Raw genomic sequence first — 11,616 nt, 5'->3', positions numbered from 1 at the left:
GGGCTAAATGAACTCAGTATCAATAGCTTCTAATATATTTTTACACACAATAGATCAAGTCCCACAACCATCTGGCACATTTTCACCCTTGTCTTGGTGTCAATGGAAGTGTTTTGCTTGCGATTTCAGATCTGCATCTGATTTAGTCTGAAAGTAAAGAAAAATTCACCTTGATCTATTGGAGTTCAAGGAATTAATTCAGTACAGTACAAGCAAATTCTTCAATACATTTCCTTCAGTTCTTAAAAAGGCAGAATTTCAGCCTATTGGGGTGACGGTAGTCCAGATAAACCACACTCTTCAACATGTTGCGTACTACAAATGGGATTTGCAGCAAAATGATGCCCATATAATGCTTTGGTTCAATGTTTCAATCAATCCATCAATCCATCAACCTCCCCGTTGAATGCTTTTTGCTTTCCTCTTTCCAACTGAGAGCAATCATTGGGCTCTTTTGAGTCTCTACCTTCCTCTTTTCCTATTTTTATTACTTTATTTCAAAACTTAGGGATTCCCTAAACTTGATTTTGCCTCCAACTTGTTCTTAGGTGTTAATGTTTTGGCTAAGTAAGGATAGCCAGTTAGAGAATGCTCATTATTAGCATTTACAGATGAGATCCTGCCACAAAATATCACTTGTTGGGCACAGCCTTGTTGTCTGAGAAGTGACAGTCTTGATTGGGTCAGCTAATTGGATGACTGGTTTGGGTCAACTAATCAACATCTTCAGATTTTCCCTCCTCAGGTGAGAGGCTGCTGTGGGAGGAACATCTTCCTTGAATAAGGAAGGATAGCTATAAGTTACTGAAATCAGCATCTCCAAGAATCCAAAATCAGATCTGTCTAATCAACATCTACAAATTCCCCTCCTCTCAGCATTAAAACTTTATTGTTGCTAGGTTTTAATCATCCAATATGTTCATGCAAACTTCTAGAGTCCCTTGACCCTGATACATATGTGGACTATTTTTGCCCCACTGATGTTGGCCCTTAACCCTGAATATGAGAAAATGAAAGAACTGTATGATGGGGATGACTCAGACTATAAACACAACTGAGTAGTGCCCATTTCTCTAACTGGTAAACCAAAGAACTGAGAAAAATGCACCAGACCAAGAGATGACTGGAATATGAGGGTCAGAAAATTTGCTCTGAATACTGATTTAATATTAATAAGAGTCAGTCATGAATACAGTACTAGTAAAAGTCATCATCATAGCACTTTATAGGAGTGATGATGACAAAGATGCAGTCCTTCACCACACCACTGCTGCATCCTCACAGTGCCATCCAGTGGAGATTTTTTAAAAGTATTTAAGGCCTTCAGAATGGGATTGTTCTCCCCCTAAAGGATCAGGTTCAAATTTGGAAGGGTGCTCCTTGATCTAGCATTGAAGAGCAGGTTACCATTTTGGTGTACAGCATCTTTCCTCGGTGGAAGCTGGTACATCAACTACAGCATTCTCAGAGAGAGCTCCCTTCAATAACCCTGACTCTCTTCATCCCAAGATTATATTACTGTAATATGACACCCCAAAAGAGGAAATGCATCGCCAGAGAAGTGAACAAATAAGCCCACGGATTTGCATTGAAATGTGTGCAATTGATACACACACACACACAGACATATACATACTCATGCTGTAATTTAGAAATAATTATTGTAATTTGGGATAGATAGAAGATAGGTCTGTTTCTCTTAATAAACCTCTGGTTGATTTGCAAAAGATTGATAAACAGTAGCAACAGCAAAGGAATTTCCATTCTGCTTCAGAAATGAAGGAAGGTTGAAGGGAAGCAGAAGTAGACTGCACGTTCTACTTAGTAGTTGTATTTAAAATTGATCCCTAGATGCAGAATTCCTTCATTCTAAATATCTGCCTCTTGCACCACTGGGTGGATTTGAGGATTTTAACTAACCAACATATTAAACCCCAGGAGATGGATGTCTGATCACTACTAGAGTACTTTTAACAGAAATACAATACATTTCACCATAGTTAGACGCATTGTGGTCTTCCTGTGGACTTTGCTGAGTGCTGATTGTTAATGAACAGCTTCAAGACTCCCTTTTCTTATGGTTCTTCATCTTTAAACTGGATCTGGATTGCACATCCCTTTAAATATAGGAAGTGCTCAGATATATGGAGGATTATACCCTTTATAAAGTGGGATGCCTGGCTACCCTGTTGGAAAGTGCAATTGGTTAGCAAGTAAAGAGCCGCCCAGAGTCACCTGTTGGGGGAGATGGGTGGCATACAAATTTAATAATAAATAAATAAATAGCTCTGGATTAAGACCATGAATGCAACCCCCCCCCCCCGATTTTAATCTTTAAAACCTTTCATGAATTAGGATCAAAATAACTACATAAAAAAGTATTCCATGCAGGTCTCCTGTGCATATATCATATTCTATGATGTGATGAGTTTTGCCTGCTGTCTTACCTTAATTGTGGAATGGCGTCCCCCAGTCTTGGCAATGACTCTGCTGCATTTTTGTACCAATTGAGCATTTTAAACATTCTTTTGGAATTAAGGATCCCATTTGTTTATGAATTTATTTTGTTCCTTTTATGGGCTTTGCTTTTAGTTGTTTAAGCTGTATGGATATGTATGTGTATAAAAGATGAATAAGGCATGTGTGTGTAAATACTTATTTTTCAGGGACGTTGATAATGTGAGACAGTTTGGACCCATTTATTGCAAGAAAAGAGTACCTCATAGAATAAAGACTAAAACAAGCTGAAAGAAAATTCCAAAAATGATTGTACCATATACAGTATGTGTAAATGTAAGTATATCTGAAAATCTTTAACTTTCTACCCATTTGATTAAAATTATCCCCCAATTAGTCACTAAAGTTATAACTAGTTACTGAACCTCCCAGTGGCTTTTTGGGGGGGAATAGTTGTGCAAACTGAAAAACATAATTCCATGAACAAAATAAAATATTTAAATCCAACTTTTCCATATAACTCAGAGCAACAAGTCAAACGCTTTTTATTTCAGTCACCAACCAGCAGAACAAAGTGTTGAAAGCAAAGTAATTTTTCTAGTGAAACAAATGCACAACAGAAGATTAACTAGAAAATCTAGCCCTTACAAAACAGCATGGTTACAAAGGAACAGCAGCAGAAAACAACAATCACTAAAATGATCATGTCAGTAGTTGGAAATCAGATCACTTGATTGTTGTCGGCCAAAGGTCCTTCCAAATTGAAAAGTCTTCACGACCCATTAAAATAATGATAAGGGAGAGAGCAAGCTAAACCCTCGAAACAAATAAGAAGCAGTTGCCACAAACACAGGCTTTTAAGGCTCTTGTCTATTATTTTTACAGTTGGAACCAAAATCTTGTTATAAAAATATCATTGTGGTACTGTAAATACCATTTCAGTACAGTTACTCAGACATTTAAGAACACAGGGCTAATGTTTAATTCTGTGGATTTTCTGTGTCTCTACTCTAATTCCTTCTCAGGCTAGGTTTCTAGAAAAATATGGATGATTACATAGGCTCATGTGTACTAACTCTAAAAACCTCTGTACTTAGCTGCACTTTTTTTTTTTTTTTTGAGAAACAGGCTGAATTAAGAACTGCATGGTGAATAATTAACAACATTAATTGTTCTCTAGGTTCTCTATTCATCAAAATCCCCATTCTAATTTATCTCTGCTGGGCCAGCTCTGATCTTATCTACATTGTACAGTGTTGAATTCTAGGTTCCATCTAGCTTGAACAGATGACTAAGAGACACATATGGAGAAAAGAAAGGATTGTCCCATATTTTTGTTGCATTTAGGAGCTAATTTGCATAAGCTTTTCCTAAAGATTCTCCATACCAGCTAGCAATCCAACCCCTCTATGACAACTGGGAATAGGTTAGTAGGAAAGAACACAGGTTGTAGAAGAATTAGCAGAAGTTTCAAAGCTGAATGAAATTAGTAGCTAAATGCAACCGAGTGCTGGCCTTTGGGGAAAAGTGGGTAGAAAAACGGCAGAGGGTTCAAAGTGAGAAGCAAGCATTGTGTCATGGAACTGGGACTTGATAATGCAGGATCTCAAACTTTTATTGCATAATAAGTGCAACATAATTAACATTTTGCTGGTAACTAGCCTCCGAACTTTGAGGGGTATTAATAGTTTCCCAGTTCTATTTTATAAATTATAAATAGCATGCCTTCTTCCCATACTGTCATTCTTATTTCAGTGAAAATAATAGGGAGTTCTCTTACACAAGTTAGATCTTCCACTGCTACTATGGGAGGAGAGCCAGCTGAAGTGGCTCCCATGCTGTAAAAGTAATGGCAAAATAATAGCATCAGTCAATTCATAGTTGACTCAGCAACTTAACTGACTTGCTAAAGTTGTATTGGCATCCTTATTGTTTTCTGTTTGGTTCATGTATGATGCTGTGTAGACTCTATAGCTATTACCCAATGTCCTTTCCAGTATCTTTAGGAAAAATGCCACAAGTGAATTCACCTCACCTCCTTGGGTACAGCCACTTTCTGGTCATGGCCATGCTGTTCTTTTACTTGCCTTTCCCTCTGGGCCCAGTTCACAACACTTACCAGACGTAGAGGATGAAACAGAGGTTGCTATTTTGTCAGTCAAGTTCTTTATTACAGGTCAAATCTTTATTATGGTCAAATACCAGCATAAGGGGGGGGGCCTACAGTCAATGAAAAAGCATAGAAAATACATCAGAAAAATAATACTAAAAAGCTAAAAGGTACAAAATAGAAAGTATATATCTAAAAAGGATCTAAAGGAAAGGTTAAAAAAAATTGAAGATATTAAAAATATATTAAAAATTCTATGCTTTTTAATTTGACTGTACCCCACCCTCCTTATGTTGGTCTTTGACCATAATAAAGATGTGATTGATTGATTGATTGATTGATTGATTGATTGATTATTACAGGTCAGCAAACCAGACTAAATAAAACTTACTGAATAAAACCCATAGAATATGGCTACAAAATAGAAATATAAAATAAAATAAAGTATACAAGATTAAAAACATGTTCAACCATGCTTATACTATTTTGTTATCATCAATGTGTGAGTTTTACAAGCTGCAGAGACAAACTATCCAACAGCGAGAGTTACCTTGGGGTCCTTATCTACCAGTACAAGTTGAATATGTGTATGTATGTATGTATGTATGTATGTATGTATGTATATATATATTTGAATTTCCTCCATGGAAATGGGGTTAGAAGATGCATTAATAGCTCCTTACATATGTCTCAATAGAACAGGCTGCTATTCCTGTCCTTTTCCATTGTTAGTATGCATACAATAGAAAGGGCAGAATAATAGGCAGAAAAGGCAAGGAGAATGATTAGAGATGCTGGGAGTGGAATCAGAGATATAGCCATCAAGAAGTACCTAATGATGCCAGCTCTCATGCTGGCCCTGAAAGATCACTTTGAGGATTTCAAGTATTTACCCAGGTTTGATTCTAGACCTAGATGGAAGTTTATACTTTGCCACGAGTGCTTTGGCAGAGGGTTCATTTGAATAATTCAGTATAAAGACACCCTCAAATCCACATTCCGTATACAGTATACCTGCAATTTAACACATTTTGGTTTAGTGGACTTCAAAAACAGCAAACAAAATTTTCCTCCAGACATCACCCCAAAATAATGGACAGGCCATTGCATCTGAAGTAGTCCAGACAATTAATGTAAATTACAGCATTTGCATAATTTTGTCATCACACAGATTATGTAAATTGGTGCAAATGATATAAATTCAGATTTAATGGACATTTGGGAGTAACATATACCTTCTTGTACTGATGACATATTAAACTGGGAGCTTACTATATTTTGACTGAGTCAAAGTTACCAGTTTTATATGAAAATATAGATTAAAGAAGAACAAATTTGCAAGGTTTGTTTTCACTTAGGTTCTCATGTTTTATTCTTAATTTACTTTTCATATCAGTATAATTTTTTTTAATAAAAAATCAACATAAATTGTGCATTTTTTCCAGTGTGCACATTTGTTACAGTATTCAATTATATGTACACACCTAAAGTTCAGATATATGTGCTTTTTCTAATTTACAGATTTCATGCAAGCAATTTTCTCTGATGTAAGGTGTTCTAATCAATAATTTCCCCCCCACACACACACACACAAACACATACACACATATATTTCTATGCATTATTTTAACAAGAACCTTCATTGCAAGTCCTAAAATGTGCAGATTTTGGTTTATGAGTGTGATTTAGTCCATATATACTCAAAAATACAAATGGAAGAAGCTTGTATTATAATGTGAGCTGAATAAATTCTCATCCATCACTATTTATCTATTATTGTTCCCTACCAAGTAAAAACGTTATCTATATCTTTGCAGTAAAGAGACTGTACTGCAGAAGTGTCCAGGGCAGTGTCTGGTCATATTCTTTTGATTACTTTTAGTTCTTATGTCCCACAGATCGAGAGAAAGAGCTTAGTAGAATTCGGTCAATTATTTTGCCTCTATGGCTCATTATAGCTCAGCTCAGTCCAAGAAGGGGGTCCAGCCTCATTAAAAGAGCCCTTGGTGAGATCATTCCTGGAGAGGAAAAAAATGGGCCCGGATGAAACATGAAAATGAACAGCTATAGGCAAAGTTCTCAATGAATAGTGGCTGATCAGATCTCAACTCCCTTGAATAAAACAAATTCCGTAGATCCATTTCAATCTGGCTTTAGGCCTAGTTTTGGTAGTAAAAATGCTTTAGTTACCCTGCAGGATGACTTTTGTTGGAAGAGAGATAGAAAATAGAACCCCAGTAAGTGTTCTGGATCTCTTGGCAGCTTTTAATGCTCCAAGCCACTGTCTCTTTTTGGAAAGGTTATCTGAGCTACATATGATTTGCAGTAACTCTACTCATACCTAGTTGGTTATTCCCAGAACTGGCTCTAGGGGGTTTCTGCTTGACCTTACAGCATTTACAAGAAAGCCTACTGCAAAGTTCCATTTTATCTCCAGTGATATATGACATTTACCTGAAGCTGATCTCAAGTGAGATCATTCAGACATTTAGATTTAATAATGCATCTTTCCATTTGATCAGATCCAGGTAAAGCAGTGGAAATACTCTCCCTTAAGGATCAAATTCAAAGTTTAGGGTACTTTTAAATCTATAATTAGAGACACAAAAACACTCTGTAGAACAGAACACCTTTCACCAGCTTGTGCTGGTATGCCTGTTACACCCTACATGGTTAGCCACATAATCCATGTTCTATTAACTTCTTGTACAGATTATTGCAAGGTGTTGTTTGTGGGGCTGTTCTTGAAGACAATCCAGAAACTTCAGTTAGCACAAAATGTTTTTTATTTGTCTTAATGTATATATTTATCAATATTTGTAGCCTGTCCCAGCCCTGATAATCTCTGATCAACAAGTTTGTGATCAACAAAGAATAACAAATACGAAGATGGTAAAACAACTGATAGAATTAAAAAAGAAAATCACAAATGTTATACTGGTTTTATACAATTTCCAAAGTTCCTAATTTATTTCTGGTCCCAATTCAAAATTATGTTATTAATAATTAGAGCATGTCCTGGTTTGCAACCGGAATACTTTAAGAAATTCCTTTTCCTATATGTTCTTACCCTTACTCTGAGATGAACTTCAGAGACCTTGCTCCAGATGCCTAGCCCTGCTGAGGTTGTCTATCTAGTGGTTGTCCAGAATTTTATAGGCCAGATCTAGTGGGCCAGGACAAACGGTGACCTAGAAATGGGCCTTTTCAGTGATTGCCCTGATTTCTGGAAGATCCAGCTCATTCAGGCATATCTAGTCCCAACTTTATTAATTCAACAGAAGAGAATATATGTAGCTCAGGGCTGAACTGTAGAGTTCTTGGGGTTCTCTGAGCTTGGTTGTTTTCTTGCAGACACATTTCATTACCCAGCTAGGTAACATCTTCAGTGCTAGAAGGGAGAGGGGTTTGCTCTCTGTTTATATACAGTAGCTTGCCCAGTCAGTGTTGCAGGGGGTGTTGTTTTATTAATTCAGTTTTATTAATTCACATCCAGGTAAAGATAATTTAATTTTCCCAGGCACTTTAATCAAGGTATTGAGTTTGAACATATTTGAATATTTCTTTGGTTGGGTGTGCTGATTTTATTGTTTCAAAGTTAAATATTTTAAGTAATCAGCTTTATAGTACATTTTAATTGTTTTAGTATTTTGTGTGGTTGGTCTATTTTAAAATGCCCTGAGAAAATCTGGTTTTGAAAGGTGGCATACACATGTTAAAAATGCAGATAAATAATTTGTGCAAAGTTTTATTGAATCAACCATGTTCAGTATTTTAAAAATTAGAAGAACTTTTAAAAAACACTTGAAGGATTATTCACTATTTGCCCTTTATCTTGCTTTAAAATTTCATCCATGGCTAGAAAGGCCCTATATTTTCTATCAGTTTTTGCAGAAGCTGTTTTTCTCTCAAGAAAAGAATTGTTGCATTAATTTAAAGAAGACAACTAGTTTAAATCTCAGTTTTAAAAACTAATGCCACCAAAAGCCACTGTTTGGTCACCTAATCTTGGGAATCTTTGGGTCTGCCAAAAGTGGGGATCACATGACTCATGGACCACCCATTCCTGCTGTAGTGGGTGGTAGAAGCATTCTTTCTCACTTGGCAAATACAGAAGTTGCAGTTGCTGAGAATAGCACTGAGTACAGTATGTAGGGGAGGAATATTCAGTGGAAGAAGAGCTATTGCTTCCTAAATTCTTCTGAACTCACACCAATCATATTAAAAGGGATGTATTTTCTTTTCCTTAGTACTTCACACACTTAGTACTTCACACACACACACACTCCATTCTCTAACTGGTTTCAGTAAGAGAGAGGATAATAACACTAAATCCATAACTAGTATAGTTTTTGCCATTCAGGAAATGTGCTTGGAGAAGGAGAAATCCTGACATGGTTATTTTTATCTTTATTGCTAGAAGAGCAATATGATAGTGAAAATTCTGCCATCATTTCCAGGTAGTTGATATAAGTAGACTAACCTTTCTATCTAGGAAGAAGAGGTCTACTGTATCCTAAGGCTCCCTTTATGGTCTCCTAAGAGTCAAAGGATGGTATGTGTAATTTTTCCTACTTTTTTTTTTTAAAAAAAAACCTGAGTTGCTAAGCACACCACTAGAACATGGGCCCTGTAGTCATTTTTAGTGACTACATTCCAGTTTGGAATATGTCTATCAGCCCAGAAGAAACATATAGGTAAACTGGTGTAGATTTCACTGAGTGAAAATAGCAAACTGACTTGGGCTATCTCAGAAAAGCTAAGTAGTGTTTGATTTAGTTCGTATTTAGATGGAAGATCATCAGGAAACCCTAGGGCTATAAGCTAGACTGGGAAGTTGAAAAAAAAAAATCATTGACAAAACACTACTGTATTGTAGCCAAGAAAACTACTTAGACATGTCCATGAGATTAGTAGGGGTTGACCTCAGATCAAAAGAGGCTAAACTCTTTAAACTGAGGTGATAAGGAGAGGAAGAACCTAGTGAGGAGGTGACAGAGAGCAACTCCCCAGTTGGCCTTTTGGGAACTGACTGTAAATTGGTAAGCTTCCTCCATAGTAGCCACATCTTGAGAATACCCATGACATGGCCTCAAACTTCGAAAAGTGCCCATTGTACCTAAATCTTGGAATCACTGTAGTATTAAGTGAATTCCTGGTTTGGCTTACCAATCATGTTTACTGCCAGCCTAACCCAGATTCCACAGGACTCTTTTGACACAATATAGCACAGCAACAATTGAGTTCTGCAGTGCTGCATTATCTTTTTTGGTATGTGTACACTAATTACAATTTTCCTTTCATACATTTCCTCATTTACAATGTGCTTCATTGATCTCACTCAGCCAGCTCAATCCATGATACAAAGAGAAAATAAAAGGCAAACACGTTTGTGTTGTTTTAAAAGAAGAGCCTGTGGTTAAACACACCGAGGAATAATTTCACATTTATTTCATAAGATAGTTGTAGTGACACAAACCATTAACAATTAAGAAAACAAAAACAAACAAAAAAGGATGCTAGATAATGTTGATATTTTGTTGATTCTTTTCTGCAGAGCTTTGGCATAGAAATCTCATCTTGGTGCTTTGTGGATTTTTCCACAAAAAATACCACTTAATGGTATTCTCCCTAGGGCTTCCTTCTTGAGTACTATTACTCTAGAATGCCTACAGAAATGGCTGAAAATTCAATTTTGATGTCTCTAAGAACTGTCCCTTTTTGAAACTAGCGCACTTCTCATACGCACAAATAAAATAGTGTATGTGTGCTGTAGACATTTGAGAAGCGTATTCCAGGTAAATATCATTTTGTCAGTGTTAAAAAAAAATACAGTCACAACTACATTTCACAAATGTGAAGTTACTACTGTTATGAGATGCATTCTTCACCACATAACTGACTACTACTGGTGAAAAAACACATGCCATAATATCTGGACTCAGGAATATATTTCAAAAGAAATTAACTATGCTGTTTGCAGAAACCCAACACATTTTGTAACATGTATAGGCTCATTTACACTTCTCCACACATTGAAAGCATATTGTCTAATCCAACTCTTCAGTACTCACATAAACATACACAGGCAATGTTAACACAGTTAGTCCCTTTGAGCATTTAAAAGAAAATCTGTGTTACAAACATTTAATATCAATCAAATTACATATGTGAGGGGAGATCTTAGGCTAATCAGGACTTCACATTACTTAAAAGAGCCATCTGTATAGACACTGGTAAGGCCCCTTCACATTTTTGCCAAACACACAGCTAACACATGTTCTGGATCAGCTTGCATCTTTGTTGGAGATGTGTCTAGCTGTCATTTTTTGTGACTAAGTCACATATGCTTTCTTGCTTGACTTCTATGAGATACCATTTTCTGTCTCCTACCATTGGTCTTATTTATACATGCAATCAAAGGAAGTGGTGGAGATGGTAGAATGGACTGCACACCCTTCAGTCTGCAGGATAAATTGCATGTTTATAAAAGTGCTACCTGGAAGAAGAACATTTACATGAGATAGTGAGAAGTTCAAACCTAGCCTTTACCCTCCTGTCCTGGTTTTCTGTTTGTACTGATTCTTTCATATCAGAGACCATGCAGAAATGTGATCCTCAGCCTGAAATCAGAAGTGCTACACCTCAGATTTCTTTCAGCTACACTATATGTAGTGAGCTATATGATACATAGATTTCAGTGTTGATTAAGCTGAAGAACAATTCATAAAAAATTATGCTGACATTCTTTGTGGTAATCAAGAGGTAGTTTTAATTCTGCTCCATCCTCGACACACAGGAGCTTTCTCACAAATAATTTCCATGTCTAAGATTATGTATCCAGGGGTTTATCCATATGTCTATACAGAAGAAACATGAGCATAACAAGCTTCCACAACAGGCTTGGCATACCTCTTACAGTGGTGCAAAGCATTTGAAAGGGTGCTTCCCAAATACATTGATGGAAGCAAAGCACTTTCCTCAAAGTATGAAAGCAGCTGCATTCCCTGAAGTGCTCAGGGCAATGGCTTCAAAGCTCTTCTTGGCTG

This window comes from Python bivittatus, unplaced genomic scaffold (assembly GCF_059951505.1).
Source record: "Python bivittatus isolate LINGU-HERP-01145 unplaced genomic scaffold, Pbiv_v1 ctg000960_np1212, whole genome shotgun sequence".
Taxonomy (NCBI): Eukaryota; Metazoa; Chordata; class Lepidosauria; order Squamata; family Pythonidae; genus Python; species Python bivittatus.
The sequence above is the reverse complement of the archived record's forward strand: the minus strand, read 5'-3'. Positions refer to the sequence as shown.